The 18,683-nt window shown below is 35.0% G+C and overlaps 1 long non-coding RNA gene across 1 annotated transcript; it reads right to left on the bottom strand.

The window, feature by feature from the left end:
• Positions 1 to 14,115: 14,115 nt before the first annotated feature.
• LOC133829858 (uncharacterized) lies at positions 14,116 to 16,816 on the bottom strand. The gene is made up of 4 exons (XR_009891885.1): positions 16,397 to 16,816; positions 15,274 to 15,369; positions 15,130 to 15,199; positions 14,116 to 14,347 (listed from the first exon to the last, which is right to left on the bottom strand). It is a non-coding gene; the product is annotated as an uncharacterized LOC133829858 (long non-coding RNA).
• Positions 16,817 to 18,683: the final 1,867 nt, after the last annotated feature.

Here is an 18,683-nt window from a genome sequence, read left to right as displayed (position 1 = left end):
GAATATTAAGTATAACCTAAGGTTTGATTATATGACTGATATTAAGGATAATATTTGTTATATTATAAGGTTTAGACATCAACCAATAGGATTTTAAGCACATGTTATGAATGGGTAATTAAGGATTAAGTATTTTTGAGGATTAAATTAAATAAGGGTAAAATTTGAATGCTTTAAGGTCAGTCAGCAGCTTCGAATACGTTGAGGGCTTAGTCAAGGCTGTTTACCCCATTCAAACTTAGCTAAAAATGTGTAATTTCGTGTTTAAATATTCAGCGTGTGCCGATATATCGCAGCTATAGGGGGCGATATATCGCAGCACGTAGATACGGAAAACACGAGACGATGCACGGTCGCCTCGGGCATACTGGCCCAGGCGATATATTGCCTACAGGGGGCGATATATCGCCTCCTCCAGCATGTTTTCAAACATTTTTTAATTCTTTTCCTTTCAGCCATTCAAACTCCTTCATAAGTCCAGCATCTTTTGAACGAGTCTTCAGCCTCTGCTGAACAATTATTCAAATTATTTTCACCTAAAAAGCCATTATTTTTATTCAAGTAAAATCAAGATACTTTCATTCCCAAACTCTATAAATAGGACCTAGTACCTAGCCATTATTCACCTTTTGCTCTAAGTTCAGAAGCTGCTAGTGTTAAGTGAGTGTGAGAGTGTAAACACCTGGTTTGGGAAAATCATAAGCTTATCAAACACTTTGGGAAGTGAGGTTCTATAGTATTTCGGTTGTGGTGTAGATTGGTCTTTCAAGTCTTTGAGGTAAACCAAAACTCTAGCTCATTGTATTATGTTATTTTCTTTCTCATAGCCTTCTATTCAGTTCCCTAACCTCATTCTTATTTTGGTTAGGAAAACTAAGTTCTTGAGCACATAAGTTTCGGTAAGCATGTTTTTCAAATGGTTTAGTTTTTCCATCCCTTTCATTTCATCTCTTTTCTTCTTTAGACTCACTCTTTCTAATGGTTATTAGGAGTGTTCCAAAAAGTCCCAACTCAGTCCACATATCCCGGTAACTTTGGTAAGGAAAATAGGCTAGAATCTAGGGGTGAGCATCGGTCGGTTTGGGCGGTTTTTTCACAACAAAAAATCCAGAATTCGGTTTCGGTCCGGATTGGTCCAATCCAAAAACCGACCGAACCAAACCAGTTTAAAAAAAAACCGATCGTTTTGGACTGCAGTTTGGTCGGTTAAACCGACCAAACCGAATTGATTATTGTTTTTTTTTTTTTGAAAGTTTTAGTTAAAAAATTAAAAATTTTACATTGTTGGAATCCATTTTTGTGCATTTTTAAAACATAAATATATAGAACATAATTACATTTACAAATTTTAAAGTTTGAAACATAATTAAAAAAATTTATTTTTATTAAAAATTTTAATAATTAATAATTATATAATATTATATTATTATATTATTATTTTATTATGTTCGGTCGGTTTCGGTTTTATTGGTCGGTTCACCCAAAATTTCAAAACCGACCGAACAGTGGCGGTTTGCACCGTCGGCGGTTTTTTCGGTTTTCGGTTTAAATGGTTTTGGTTTTTTCGGTGTTCGGTAAGTCGGTGTACACGGTTTTTTCGGTTTTTCGGATTTTATGCTCAGCCCTACTAGAATCTATATGTTTATGTTTATGTTATCTTATGTGTTATGTTATGAAACATGCTATAAATATGTTATGAAATGTGTATGTTTGTAGGCTTGGGCATATGCCCTATTTGACTAACAAGACCCCAAGTAGATTATGGGCATATGACCTACTTAGCTAGTAGGACCCCACTAATCTCATGGGCATAAGCTTGTTTAGTCTATGGGACCCCAAGTAATAATGGCCATTATAATAAGTGTATGTATTAAGTGTTATGATATGTCTTTACGTTTATTATGAAATTATGTTTATGACTATGTGTTAGATTTTCCTTGCTGGGCATTAGGCTCATTCCTTTTTGTTTTATGTGCAGGAAAATAGCTTTAAGAGGCGGTAAGATTCGTGGACGCTTAGAGGATGTGTATCGATGGTGAATGGATGTGATTCGAGGATGTAGTTACTGTTTTATGTCTTTTTATGGTTTTACATGTATTTTCCGCATTTCTTATGTAATGTTTTTTTTATTAAATCATGTTTTGTTTTTAAAGACAATGGGATCCCATATCCTTCTTAGTATTTTATTTTGTAAGTAACTCTTATTTCTTTTACAAGTTACTTAATAAAATTATGGTATTTTCGCAAATGTAAGTTCTATTTAGGATTTTATGTATAGTTTCGTTAATGGTCCAAAAGTCTAGATTAGTGGGTCATTACATAAGGATCTTCGGGAGAGGATTCTATCCAAGTCTCACTTCAGGAGGAAGTGAGCACTCACTATTCTTTGAAGGGATATCAACTTCTTCTATGTTCACACCTCTAGTGGATGTTAAACCATAACTTCTTAATTTATCACATAATTTGCAAAATACATGTTTTTCCATTCGAAAAATTTCATGGCAACACTGATCGTGTCTATTAAGAATTTCCGTGATAAAATTCCATCTTGAAAGAGGAGAATCTCTACATGGCTCTTTAAATACAAAATTTTAATACAGTTTGCGACTGTGAGAATTAGCCAAGAGATAAGTAGCGAGGTATCCTAAGAGTCTGAATGATCCTTGGGGTGCTTATGCTCCATTGTATAATACGGTGTGTAAATGTGTTTAGTGTGTGCACACATTACAATAAAAAAAATTATCCGCATTTTTGAGACCTTTTAAATGTTATGAATGGTTTTAATTCCGCAAAATTGGTGTTAGTATTTTCCGGTCATTGATTAGTTATACAATAACATTCAAACATACCTTTGATAAATTATACATAATCATATATATTATATGTTAGAATATTTTAAATGGTATATAAAATCAATTTGTTACAATTAATTGATTTAATATATCAAAGTTAATATTTTATTTATTGACAAAATATTCTAATTAATGGTCAACATTATTTGTTACCCGATTTTGCATATCCCAACTGATTGAGAGAATATCTCAATCTATGGTAGAGACTCTGATGGTAGGTCTCACTATATAAATATAGAGTACTAGTCCCCAAGCTCACTGCTCATTTTGACTTTCAGTAACTCCATCTAAAAGAGTTTGTGAGAGCTTGGAAGCCCGAGTACTCGTTCTAATTATTTTCTTTTTCTTTTGTAGATCTAAAGCTTTTAGATCAAGGTTCACCAAATCAATGGTTGGAGGTATACAATTTCGATCATCTCTTTGTATATGTTCAATCTAGATATTAATTCCGCCTACATGTATAGGATTGTTCATATGCCTATATTTTATTTTAATCTAACATTTGGTATAAAGAGCATGGTTTACCTCTGCCTTAATTTATATTGTCTGCCATGAATTATATATATATACATACGTATGTGTTTAATTTTTGTACATATACGCACACACACACACACACATATATATATATATCTAAATTTTAGTTTTTGTATTTTGGTTGTGTTTTACTGTGTTTGTTGTTGGGTTTACGTTGATTTATTCATTCCTAACAATTTTGGACATAAAAACCTATACCATATGGCCATATACACTTATATATATAAATATATTATTTATTTTGACCGAACATTTAATTTGTTTTTGGTGGATGGTTTCTTTTTTTTTTTAATCCTAATTTCATTAGAAATACATTAAGTTTTATATTTCTTTTCATTTGGGATAAATTGAACCACGTTTCATATCTATTCATCCACGTAAATGGCCATAAGTTTTCTTTAATATTAAAGTTCGGTTTTCATTTGCTTTTAAAGCAATAAAATGCCACGAATCTCTTTAGACATTGTTTTAGATCAAATATGGGCAAAAATCTATGCATTTGGATGTAAAAATCATTGTTTCCATCAGTTTTTTTCGTTCGGACTTGTTTATGGCCGATTTTATTTTTGAAATTCAAGCCCGATTTTAGTTGTTGTTTATGCAAAATAATCCCATGAATCTCTTCATATAAGGTTTTCTAATTGATCTGGGCTTTAAAATCTTGAAAATCGACGTCAAAATGGGGTTTTCCAGTCGGGTTTGGAAATCGGGTCGTGTGACCTGCTTTCAAAAAAATGGGTCAAAACACTACTACAAAAACGGGATTTCTCGACAGTTTTTAACTGTCGCTATTGAGCAATGACGACAGTCGAATAACTGTCGTATTTTCCTATGCTGGCGTAGGGTAGCTACGCCGACAGTTAATAAGTGTCATCATTGTTGGCTATGCCGACAGTTAATAAGTGTCGTCGTTGCTGGCAATGCTGACAATTAATACGTGTCGCTGTTGCTGGCAACGCCGACAGTTAATACGTGTCGCCGTTGTTGGCAACGCCGACAGCTAATACATGTCGTCGTTGCTGGCTATGCCGACAGTTAATACGTGTCGCTGTAACATTAAATTTATATTAAACCGAAGCGTGCGACTCTCTCTCTTCTCTCTCCATGGGGCGGAAGAAGAAGGAGTTTCAGAAGCTAGATCTGAAGGTCATCGGGCAGGTATCGACGGTAGCAACGGCACAGGAGGTCCCTTCGATCCAGGCACTGGTGGAAACATCGACTCCGACTGAGATCTTCCATGATTCTGAGACCCAGCTTGATGCCGAGACAAATGAGATGGTTACAGAGTTGGTTGCTAGAGGGAAACTTTGGGCAGAGGAAGTTGAAGGTGTGGAATCTCAGAACAAGGGGACGATGGAGGGCTCTAATTTCTGCAACTCAGCCAAGGATTTATGGAGTAAATTCAAGGCTAATCAGGTGTGTACCCCTTCTACCAAGCTTGATTTTACTGAACCAATGAAGCATGGGGATCAATTGATTGCAAAAATGGATACTGATGAAGTTGTTGTTGAAGCATCTTTCTGGAAAAGCTCGGTAGTTTGTGTTGTTCTGGGTGCGAACCCTCCGTTTAGAGTTTTCGAAGGTTTTATCAAAAGAATTTGGGGGAATTTGTGGGTAGACCAGATTGTTCGAATGCATTCTGGCCTAACGTTGGTTAGCTTCCGTGATGAAGCAACAAGAGACTTGGTTCTTGAAACGGGAGTGATCCACTTTGACAAGAAGCCGGTTGTGGTGCGACCATGGACAAGTGATATGGATACAGCCCGAATGATTTGATCGGTCCCCATTTGGATTCGTTTGAACGGTTTGGGCCTTCAATACTGGGGTAGAAACAGCCTTAGTGCTATTGTTAGTACTATTGGCAAGCCTATAATGATCGATAAGGTCACTCGAGATCGATCGATGGTTAAATTTGCTAGAGTTTTGGTTGATGTTGAAATTTCAGATAAGCCGCCTCTGTTTGTTAATTTCATTAACTGTAACGACCCACTACTCTAGAATTTTTGGACCATTAACGAAACTATACATAAAACTTACATTTTTGCGAAAATACCATAATTTATCAGAAACTTGTAGAAACAAAGTTTACTTTCATAAAATAAGTAGGATATGGGTACCCATTGTCTTTAAAACAAAAATAACTTAAGAACTAAAAAGAGTTACATAGAAAATGCGGAAAATACATTTAAAACCATAAAAAAACATAAACAAGACTACATCCTCGAATCGAATAACGCTCGGCCCCTTGACTCCATTCACCATCGATACACATCCTCTAAGCATCACGAATCTTTCCGCCTCTAAAGCTTATTTCCTGCACATAAACAGAAAGGAATGAGCCTAATGCCCAGCAAGGAAAAATCTAACACATAGTCATAAACATAAACATAATTTCATAATAACGTAAAGACATATCATAACACATAATTCACTTATTATAATGGCCATTATTACTTGGGGTCCCATAGACTAAACAAGCATATGCCCATGGGATTAGTGGGGTCCTACTAGCTAAGTAGGTCATATGCCCATAACCCATTTGGGGTCTTGTTAGTCATATGGGTCATATGCCCAAGCCTACAAACATACACATATACATATCATAATACATTTGATAACATAAAACATAAGATAACATAAACATATAACATATTGATTCTAGCCTATTTTCCTTACCAAAGTTACCGGGATATGTGGACTGAGTTGGGACCTTTTGGAACACTCCTAATAACCATTAGAAAGAGTGAGTCTAAAGAAGAAAGGAGATGAAATGAAAGAGATGGAAAGACTAAACCATAGAAAACATACTTACCGACTTATATGCTTAAAAGCTTGGATTCCCTAACCAAAATAAGAATAAGGTTAGGGGACTGAGTAGAAGGTTTTGAGAAAGGAAATAACATAAAATACAGAAAGGAACTAGAGTTTTGGGTTTACCTCAAAGATTGCAAGATCAATCTATCATCCACCGAAATACTACAGCACTCACTTCCCAAAGTGTTTGATAAGCTTATGATGTTTAAGCTTATAGTTTTTCCCCAAACCAAGTGTTTACACTCTCACACTCACTTAACACTAGCAGCCTCTGAACTTAGAGCAAATGGTGAATAATGGCTGGGTACTAGGTCCTATTTATAGAGTTTGGGAATGAAAATATCTTGATTTTACTTGAATAAAAATAATGGTTTTTTAGGTGAAAATCATTTGAATAATCGTTCAGCAGAGGCTGAAGACTCGTTCACAAGATGCTGGACTGTTGAAGGAGTTTGAATGGCTAAAAGGAAATGAATTCAAAAGAGTTTGAATCCATGCTGAAGGAGGCGATATATCGCCCCCTGCAGGCGATATATCGCCTGGGCCAGTATGCCCGAAGCGACCGTGCATCGTTTCGTGTTTTCCGTATCTACGTGCTGCGACATATCGCCCCCTATAGCTGCGATATATCGGCACACGCTGAATATTTAAACACGAAATTACACATTTTTAGCTAAGTTTGAATAGAGTAAACAGCCTTGACTAAGCCCTCAACGTACTCAAAGCTGCTGACTGACCCTATAACATTCAAACTTTACTCCTTATTATATTTAATCCTCAAAAATCTTAATCCTTAATTACCATTCAAAACATGTGCTTAAAATCCTATTGGTTGATGTCTAAACCTTATAATATAATAATATAATCCTTAATATCAGTCACTTTAATCAAACCTTAGGTTATACTTAATATTCTTAAACTATAGGTTAAACTTAGAAAATCTATAAGTACTACTATGAGTGTCCAAATAATTCCCGGTCTGAACCAAAAATCCACAGTAACAAAGATAATGCTATAAATACTATCATACTATTATCTATCTTAGCTAAGTAAAGTTCTTGGACTCTACATTAACGAAAGGGATCAATTGGTGGAACAAATGGTGGAGTATGAGTGGCTCCCAACCAAATGTGCTGCCTGTGATATGCTTGGACATAATGTGAGTAACTGTGCTAAAGAGAAGGGTGGGACTTGGGTTAGGAAATCCAAACCAGCAAAAGGTAAAGAGACAGTGACTGCTGATTTAGTTAATGATGAAAGCAAGATTGATCCTGGAATGCTAAAGGGTAATGATGAGACAGCAGGGAAGGAGGCTACTAACTTAGTTGTTCCCTCTATGGAGATTACAAACCAGACACAGGTTCATGTACATCAAGAGGATAATGTTTTGAAGCAGAAAACTGTTTTGGAGCATATTGATGCTAAAAAAGGGGATATTGAAGGGGTTTGGATTACTCCAAAGAGGACAGGGGCCAAAATTGCAAAAGGAGTGGTTGCTGTGGCTTCCACAAGTAATCCTTATGATGCTCTTCAAGAGCAAGCGGTTGGGAATGGCACTAAATTTTCTGATGTTATTGTCAATGGAGTGGTGCAACGTATTGAGTTGGAACGTTAGAGGAATGAACAAAGTCAATAAACAAAGATCTATTTTGGATCTTTGTAGATTGAATAAGGTGGGTTTTGGGGCTCTCTTGGTGTAATGCCCCAAATTTCCTAATAAGGTTTAGGACCTTGATTAGGAGGCCGGGAGGGCCATAAATGATTTATTATGATATTTAATGATGATATGCATGTTTATGTGAATTATATTATTATATGATGGTGAATGCATGCATATGGGCTCATATTTATGATGCGAGGGCATTTTGGTAATTTGGCCACAGTGGGCGTAAATGTATATTTTGGGTGCATGGTTGAGATTAATTAATATAGCCACATTATAGGGTGGATTGGTTCGAGCTTTTCGACATGAGACGATCATGAGATGTAAGTGTTCGGTCTAGTCATAACGGGTTTAAGTTCGGGGCTCGGGGTGAGTCTCGGGGTGAATTTATTGATTAGAGCATTACCGGGAATTAAAGGGTAATGGGATGTGATTTATTGGTAATTGAAATATGGAGATTAGTGGGAATTAGGAAGCGTTAATTATGATTAACGGGATAGGTGGAAAGTACCAATTTTACCCTTGAAATGGTTTAGAGGCTTTTATTGGCTTAAGGGTATTTTGGTCATTTTGGGTTTTGGATATATATGATTTAAAGGCTGCTGGCTGTGGAAAGTGGTAGATTAAAACAGAGTTAAAACAAAGCCTATCCCTTCTTTCTCACTTCCTTCCCGTACAAGTTCTCCTTCACCCTCTTCTTTAGGTTTTGAGAGCCTATCTTGAGGAAGCAAGCTAGGGAGTCAAGCTTGGGGAGGTTTAGCTTGAGTTCAGCCATTAAATTGGATTCAAATCGTGTTTGAGGTAAGCTTCAACCATTAGTTTCTGGTTCATACTCTGTTTTGAGTTTTAGTTTTTAACTTGTGAATCATTTGTGGAAAGTTTGAATTAATGGAGGTTTGGATGATGTTTATTTTGGGTCTTGGTGAGGGGAGGTTATGGGTGATGTCTAGGGGGTTGAATGAGTGTTTGGAAGAGGTTTTGGGCTAATTTGAGGGGCTGGCTCTAAGGGAAAATGCAGGGGACATTCTGATGTGCGTGCTGGGTTTTCTGGGCAAAATTGGGTGTTGCGCCGCGGCATGGTCAGGGAGAGCCGCGGTCCTTGGAGGATGCTGGGTTTGGGCGCCTCTGTCTGAGGGGCGGGCTGCAGCATGGCCAAGGAGGGCCGCAGCCCTTAGTGACCTTTTAGCCCAAAATGGTGTTTTAAGCTTGGGGATTCAAGCCATAGGCCTCGGGGTTGAACCTAGTACCCAGTTAAGTGGGGATTGATGTCCTGGAGGCTAGATATTGGTTTGGGAACTTATATTGAACATTTTTATTAATGGTATTCTATATGTTTGGTTATGACTAGGTGACCGCTAAAGGATTAAAAGCTGATCTTTCTCAAAGGTCGTTTTTTTTATTAATTCTCGCTCGAACCCAAGGTAAGAAAACTGCACCCTGTATGTGACATGCATGGCTATGATTGATGCATGTTGGATGTTTAAATGTAAACATTGATAGCATAGTGAATGCTTGGCGATCTTGCCCAATTGCATATGATTATTATTGAGGCATGTTGGATGATTAAGTGTGATGCATGTGATGCACGAGAAACATGTGATTAGGGCATGCCATGAGTGATGAATATGAGATTGGCCAGAGCTTGAGTCTCTGAGTTTGTGCATGATCATGATTATGCTAGCAACTATTTAGTAAGCGTGTTGAATGCCCTATTCTTGGATAACTGGCATATGATACATATTGATAGCATTGCTTACTTGTGCATGGTACTGACTAATTAGTCAGATTTGGCAAAGGTGCTAGTATCAACTGTGAAGCTGTGACTTATTAGTCAGGTTCGGCAGTGGTACTGGGCACTGGTCACGTTGCACTGACTCGTTAGTCAGAATTGGCAAAGGTGTTAGTATCAGCTGTGAAGCTGTGACTTATTAGTCAGGTTCGGCAGTAGTACTGGGCACTGGTCACGTTGCACTGACTTGTAGTCAGAATTGGCAAAGGTTTTAGTATCAGCTGTGAAGCTGTGACTTACTAGTCAAGTTCGGCAGTGATACTGGACACTGGTCACATAGCGCTGACTGATTAGTCAGAACGGTCTTAGCGTGGTTCACGCAAGCCAACAGAGATTAGATCTAATCGACCATCAGCATTGAATGACTCAAGGAGCATTAATGCTAGACCGACCTCGAGGGTCGATGAATGAAATAAGTGCTTGGAGGCTAGTGGCCTACCTAGCAGCCACTCTCCCTCTTGAATCATACGGTGTTCACTCATTGGTTTGGAAGCTTTATGCTCCGTGTGATTATAATGATAATCATTTGATAACGCTTATGTATAGTGTTATGTTTTCTTGCTGGGCTTCGGCTCACGGGTGCTATGTGGTGCAGGTAAAGGCAAGAGGAAGCTAGACCATCCTTGAGTTGGAGGGCTTAGGTGATGACGTGTACATATGCAGCTGCTCGACCGCCACGGCCGGGGTTTAAAATGGAATTAGAGTTGAACCCTGTTTTGCCGCTTAGAACGACCTGTTGTAAAGATTTTCTGTAATAAACTCTGAAATTTATATTCTCGGGATCCCAATGTATATATTAAATGTTCTAGTGAAACGTTACATCTTAACCAAACTATTTAATCCCTAAACTGCTAGTCATACTTAGTTCACGATTTTGGCCAAATGACTCGATTAGCGAGTTTAGCACTGTTTACAAGGCACACCGTAACGGTCCCTGGAGTTTGGGGCGTTACACTTGGAGACCAAAGTTTGTGGTAACAAAGTGAGTGAGATGATGTTGAATAACTTCCCAAATTGGGATTTTTATTCTAGTTCTACTATAGAGGGGAGGATATTGTTGATTTGGCAAAAATCGTTTGTTAAAGTCGAGATAATAAAAGAAGACCCGCAATTTATCCATTGTAGGGTCAATGTTACTGGTTTGAGCTCTGTTTTTTTGGTTACTGCAGTGTATGGTAGGAATACCATAACTGAAAGGAAGGTGCTTTGGGATGGTTTGGCTAGTCTCGGAAGTTTTCACCAACCGTGGCTCGTCCTTGGAGATTTCAATGAAATGTTTGTTGGTGATGACCGAATAGGTGGTAAACGGGTAACTCAAAATGATACTGAAGATGCGCAGAAGTGGCTTGCTCTGGGCCAAGTGGATGTGATGAAATGCACTGGGTCCCAGTTTACTTGGTCTAATAAACATGACCAAGGGGCTAGGATCTACTCTAAACTTGATAGGGTCTTCAAAAATGAGAGTTGGGTTGATTGTTTCCCGGATACTGAAGCGATGATGACTTGGGATACTTGTTCGGATCACTGTTATTATGTTGTTAAGAAGGTGAAGATAGAGGTTGCTGGTATAAAACCTTTTCGATATTTAAATTATTGGCAGGAACATGATCAGTACAAGTCAACAGTTCTTAATTGTTGGGCTAGGCCTATCATTGGTAGAGGGCTGAATGTCATTATGGGCAAGCTGAATAGACTTAAACAATGCTTGAAAAAGTTTAATAGGAGGGAGCTCGGGGTCATACCCATGGAGTTTCAACTTGCTAAAGATCAATTTATTATGGCTCAAAATTACTCAGCAGCTAATCCTACTGATGGGAGTCATATTATGGCTGAAAAAGAGGCTCAAAGGCACTTTGAAATGGTTTACAAACGGTATGCTAGTTATTTACAACAAACTAGTAAAATCACCTGGCTCAAATATGGTGATGAAAACTCTAAATTCTTTCATGCTAGCCTCAAGAAAAGAAAAGATCAAAATAGAATTACAACCTTTGTGGAGAATGGGCAGATAATTGATTCTTATGATCTGGTTGTTAACCACTTTCTAAGTCATTTCAGGAAGTTCATGGGCAGCAAGAGCTCAGCTACGAAAACATTGAACAGGGATTGTCTAAAGCTTGGCAAAAGGCTCAATCTGAAGCAACAACTTCAGCTTGTAAGACCTTTCTCGAGGAAAGATGTTCGGGATGCTTTGTTCAGCATTCCTTCGGTTAAAAGTCCAGGCCCAGATGGCTATGGAGCAGGTTTTTTCAAAGGGCTTTGGTCTGAGATTGGTAATGAAATAGCTGATGCAATCTTAGATTTTTTAAAAGGGGGGCTAATTCTGAATGAGCTCAACAAAACAGTGATTTCTTTGATTCCAAAGATTGATTCTCCTTCCACGGCTATTAACTATAGGCCTATTGCATGCTGCAACACTTTGTACAAGTGTATTTCGAAAATGATCTGCTCCAGATAAAGTGTGGTGCTGCCTTGCTTGGTTCATGATAATCAGGGGGCTTTCATCAAAAATAGACTTCTAGCCCACAACATCTTGATCTTTCAGGATTTGCTCAAAGGCTATATGAGGAAGAATATTTCAGCTAGGTGCCTTATAAAAGTGGATTTGAGCAAGGCTTATGATACGGTTGATTGGGATTTTGTTGAAGACATTCTTCATGGTCTCTGTTTTCCAACAAAGTTTATCAATTGGATCATGGTTTGCCTTCGAGGCACGTCATACACGTTAATGCTCAATGGTAGAGTCCATGGCTTGTTCAAGGGCGAGAAGGGCCTTCGTCAAGGCGACCCCTTCTCTCCTTTATTATTTGTGTTGGTGATGGAGTATCTCACTAGGTTGCTCTCTCAAGCCTCTCTCTCTAAGGGCTTCGGGTTTCATCCAATGTGCAAATCTCTCAACCTTTTTAATCTGTGTTTTGCGGATGACCTTATCCTTTTTTGTAAAGGAAATGGTACCTCTTTGAAGCTTGTACTTGAGGCTTTTGATGAGTTTGGTGTTGCCACAGGGTTATCAGCCAATGCTTCCAAATCTTCAATTTACTTTGGTGGAATCAAAAATGAAACAAAATATGATTTTCTTAGACTTTCAAAGATTGCCGAAGGGTCTTTCCCCTTGAAGTATTTGGGAGTCAATCTTCGTCCAACCAAATGGAAAGCTTCGGATTGTGAAGGAATTCTTAGCAAGTTTCAAAAGAATTTGCATGGTTGGTCTTCTCGGCACCTGTCTTTTGCTGGACGATGTCAACTCATTCATTCTATTTTGATGGGTATCCAAAACTATTGGATGGGAATCTTCATTCTTCCTCAGAAAATCACTACGCTTATAGATAAAATGTGTCGAGATTTTCTTTGGGGTTGTAATGGGAATAGAAGTAAACTTCACTTTTGTTCTTGGGAGCATGTTTGCTTGCCAAAGGACCATGGTGGTTTGGGCTTTCGAGAAGGAAAGAAGTGGAACATTGCAATGATGTCTAAGTACATTTGGGTTGTTTCAACTAAACAAGATAGCTTGTGGGTTCGTTGGGTTAATGCTATCTATATGAAGAATGTGAACTTCTGGTTTGTAACTCCAATTCCGGATCTAAGTTGGTATTTCAAAAAGATGTTAAAGCTTAGAGGTTGCATTGATAAACAAGCTCTTTTGGAGGCTGGTTCGTCAGGAAGATTCAAGGTGAAAAAATTCTATCTCTCTCTTATAAGTCATGAAAAAGTTAAGTTCCATACGATGGTTTGGCATAGATGCACAGTCCCGAAGCACATATTTATTTTCTGGCAAGCTATAAATTGTCATCTCTTGACTAGAGATTTAATTGGGAAGATTATGCCTATAAGCTCCCTTCTTTGTCTGGTTTGTGAGCTTGATGTTGAATCACACTCTCATCTTTTCTTTTGCTGTACCTTTTCAAGGAAAGTTATAGATGAGATTATGAGTTGGTTTGGTTGGTTGGTTTGGCTGAAGAGCTTGACTGATTTGCAAAATATGGACCCGAAGCCTTTGAAAGGCCTTGTTGAGGAGCTGAATGTGGTCACAGTTGCTGCAGTGATCTATCTGATCTGGTGTAATAGTGTAATAGGAATCGGTGCGTTTTTGAAAATATTTGTGGCTTGGTTGGTTCTATTTGTGACCAAGTGAAGAAAATTGTCCAAATTAGAGCTCAACTTTATAATTCAAAGCTGAATGCTAAAGAAAAAATTGTAATGTTGTCTTTAAACATCTTGTAACTGTTTGGTAGCTGCTTTTTGCAGTGTGTACTGGTTGGTTTAATCTCTTCCTTTCTTTAAAAAAAAAACATTAAATTTATATTATATATATAAATAATAATTTTTCGATATATATTTTTTAAAACTTTTAATTATATTTTTAACAATTAAAGTTTGATATAAATTTAAATAAAAATAAGTACTCACATAATTAATTATTATTACCATAACTTGCAAAAAAAAATTATATTTATCATAATAAAAAATCATTTACATAGAATATTTATTCATACAATTGAAATGTAAATAATACATTAAATCCCCATGAGACTAAATAATTCTCAATAAAAATTCATTATTCTCAATGTAAATAATACATCAAATCCTCAGTGTATATAATTCTTACAAGCAAAAAAGAAAATAATACCCAACAACTTGAAGAAGAATTTCTTGATGCCTTGGTTCTCTTAAATATCCAAGTAGAGTTTTAGCCTACAATACAGAATAAACACCATTAAAGTCAAACCAAAACTAAAATAAATAAAGAAATTGAAGTTGCAGAATAAATTAAAAGGATGATTGGTTGTTAGTCACAAAAATGATTCATATAAAAGTTGTATTTTTCTTATCAAACTAGATAGCCTCTGGCTTAAATAGTTAGTCTTAGTTCTTAAAACTAAGGAATACATACCTATCCGTCTCTATTTAAAAGTGCTCAAGCTAGTTAGTTTATCAAATCACATAGACATTAATAAACCAAATTACCAATCATTCACGGCACATTAGCAAATATACAATAAACGAGAAATTAATATACATATATACACACATATAAAGACATGCACTATGTATAGGTAATATGCATGAGATTCTAAGTCCATAGTACTTAGCGAGAAAAGAAAAGATAATATAGTATAAAGCCACCTAAATGACCCCAGAAATTTCACAGGGCTGGATGACGTTTTCTTTTAAATGTGCAAAGTCAATACTATTAATATAGCTTTTTCTTGTAGTGAGCAATAATACTAAGCATGACAGAGCATAGTAATTCAGAAAACTAATAGATTAAGAAGAAACTTGAACATAAATACTACCGATTAAGCAATATTATAAAACCTGAACATATATCAAATAGATTATAGCATAACAAACCAAAAAATTCAAAACAAAATTTGAGTTACTAGTAAGAAAAAGATTGATATTTTATATCACAATTACATTTCAGTTATCAGTGAGAAACTAACAAAAAGAAAAAAGAACAGAAAAACACTTACCATTCTTCATCTTCTCCGTTAACACAGATAGAAACCGCCACAATCCAGGAATGAAGAAGCATGCGGCTTACTACTTGTGCATACAACACATGGTAAGTACATATATGGATAGAATGAAAATAAGATTATAATATGATAATATACCTTGTTGATGATAAGGTCAGCCTGAGAAATATTAAGAGCAATTGAATGATGAGTCCATTAAGATGGCATCTATTTTGCTAGTCCAAATTCAAATATCTAAAAACAATGAAGATACACCAAAATTAACAAAAGAGTAGGTATGTTAAGGCAATGAAAAAAGACATAATATTTCACAACCACATAAACCAACACCATTTTCTTCTGTACTATTGATTTCTTAAAAACCCAAAGACAACTGTAATATTACCAAACAAAGGGAAACTAAATCAATCATGATTGATCAGTAGACATTTTCTAAAACACCATTTCAGGGACTGCAGAAATTTAGAGACTCCAAAAACCAAAAAACCACTACAGCTGCCCTTTGTTAATTCTTAAACCAAATAGTCGGTGAACAAGAAGGAAAACAAAAAGAGAGATCAAGTGCAGCAATATCATCCAGGGGTACATGACTGTCATTATATTTAAACAATTTTTAGTAGTTGAATAATATGCCATGCATATTAGAGAATTATTCTCTTTAAATAATGGTAACTTGATTTAAATATTTTCATTTCAGATTTTTATTGCCATGTAGCAGTACAGTTTTAAACAAAGTTGATTGTCATGTTGAAAACTATTTTCCAAGAAAGAAAAGTTGTCTACCTAAATGAGTTGTCAAGTTTCATGAGCATAGTAATATGATATATGAATAATACGAGAAAAAGCTAAACTAGATAACATATTAATTATATATATACATATATATATATATATATTCATCTGAGTACATTAACATATGAAGACACACATTAATCCTATCATGAAAAGCTAAGCCTAAGACACATTATATCATACAAAGACATCGGCAGTCAAAAGATCTATCCCAAAATCCAATACTATAAAAAAATACATAAGATTTTTAAAGAAAGAAAAAACTCCTTTTCGCAAATATACAAACAGATATCAGTCAAAAAAGAACATTTCAACTAATATCTCAAACATATATTCACATGTATATATATAAAAAAATATATACATATCATCTAATAATAACAGACCTAAAAGATTCACAAAAGCAATCATTCACTCTTCAACTAAAGAAAAATGCAGAAATATATGAATCAAATTGATAATCTCATACCCATTTCAGATTTAAGCCAGCCAAAACGTCGATTCCAATTCCGACCACAGTTGAGTCTGATCCTTCAGTGGGTTTTGAAGCCCAAAACATAAGGAGTAGGGTGGTGGTAGCGGCTCGGCTAGTGGTAGCTTAGGGTGGCCAAAAAGTACTTGGAAAGCTTCGTAGCACTCCCATTCGTTCGAACTTTGAAAGCCCAATGGGGGACCTTAAGGGGCGCGTACGGCCGTGGGTTCTTGGGGGTCGAAATTTCGGAGGCTGGGGAACACGCCTGTACGACACGTGTAGCTTTCCGGCGACTGGAAAGTGATCGTTCAAGTTTGGCAGATCGGACACGAGAGAGAGAAAGTGAGATCTGGTGGGGAAGAGGTAGATCTGAGAGGGAAAGAGGGTTTGCGTGTTTTTCTTTTCTTTTCTTTTCTTTTTTCATTTCCTACTTAAATTAATAATAAAGTATTATTTATTTAATTTGATTTGCTTATTAGTTAATTAAGTAATAAATGTGATTTTATAATGTTAAAATTTCAATACAATTTATTTTAACTTTCTAATTAAATTAATAATCTTATCAAATTAAATTTGGTCCCAAAATTATAAATTAACTTTTAAATCATATTTTACTCCAATTCTCATAATTTTTTTATTGAGATTAAAAACATCTTATTATTTATTTTCATGAATTAAACAATAATTAAGTGGTCCAAAAAATTTCAATCTCACAATTTAAAAAAATATAAACCTTCAAATTTTGATAAATTCTAATTATCAATTTAATTATTTCTTATTAATCATTTCCCAATAAATAATAATAACTCAAATTAAAAGACATAACTTTGTAAAGCTTTAATTTTACTCTAAGTGTTTTTCTTTGTTTTTGTTTTTTTTTAATTTACTTATTAATAAAGCTTTAATTTATTATTATTATTATTATTATTATTATTATTATTATTATTTTAGGGTTCACTTTTAGAGACCTCAATACTCTTTTAATAATATAGTTAATTATATAAATATGTTAAAGAATAATAAATTTAAATCTTGATATAAATATTCTTATAAATACAAAAGTTAATAATATAAAAAATTTAGAAAAAAAAAATCTAATTTTAAAAGTTTTTAATAAATACATAATTTTTATAAATATATATTTACATAATTTAGTTTATTTTTAAAATTATACTATTCATTAATTTTTTTACAATATTTTTCCAATTAATAAAACAACTCTTTTTAACTAATAAATTTTTTTTAAATATGTTAAAAAATAATATAGTTAATATATAGATAATTTTATAAATATCTTAAAGAATAATAAATTTAAATTTTGATATAAAAATTATTATAAATACAAAAGTTAATAATATGAAAATTTTATAAATAAAAAAAATCTAGTTTTAAAAGATTTTAATAAATACATTATTTTTTTAAATATATATTTACATAATTTAGTTTATTTTTAAAATTATACTATTCATTAATTATAATTTTTTATTTGAATTTTGGCGACATTTTATGACTGTCGGCATTGGACTTTTATTAGCTGTCAGCGTTGGGGTCAATAACGACACCTTTTAACTGTCGGCATTGGTCTCGAATTAACTGTCGGCGTTGCGTTCAATAGCGACACATTTTAGCTGTCGGCATTGGTCTCGAATTAACTGTCGGCGTTGAGGTCAATAGCGACACATTTTAACTGTCTGCATTGGTCTCGAATTAACTGTCGGCGTTGGGGTCAATAGCGACAGTCAAAAGCAACGGTGACAATTATTAACTGTCGGTATTGGTCTCTATGCCTACAGTTTTTAAGTGTCGGCGTAAAGTCCCGCTAAGCAATTACGACAGTCAACAGAGTTGACTGTCGTGGTTGGGTGTCGGGAAAGCCCAGTTTTGTAGTAGTGGAACCAACAATTTCTTCTTCTTCTTCTTCTTCTTCTTCTTTTTAAAAAAAAAAAGATGAGTAATTAATACTACTATAAATCTTTTAATATAAAAAAAAACTAGATGTAATTAAAATTTACCAGCATATTAACCATTAATAAGATCGTCTATAATTAATGTATGTGGCAAATGTAGCGTTAAATTTTACACAATATTTTAATATATATATATAGTGCTCCCTTGCACCATTTAAAATATTGGCCATTTGATTTGAAAGTTAAAAAAATTACTAACGTTAAAATTGTCATTTGTCATGTTATTTTTTCTTCATTTAAATAAATGAATAAATAAGAAGGCATAAAATGTTATAGTTTTAAGTCAAATTTTGTAAAAGAAATGGACAAAAAAAGAT

The sequence above is a fragment of the Humulus lupulus genome, chromosome 4, assembly GCF_963169125.1.
Source record: "Humulus lupulus chromosome 4, drHumLupu1.1, whole genome shotgun sequence".
In the NCBI taxonomy this organism is placed as follows: domain Eukaryota; kingdom Viridiplantae; phylum Streptophyta; class Magnoliopsida; order Rosales; family Cannabaceae; genus Humulus; species Humulus lupulus.
This window is presented reverse-complemented; position numbering and strand designations above follow the sequence as displayed.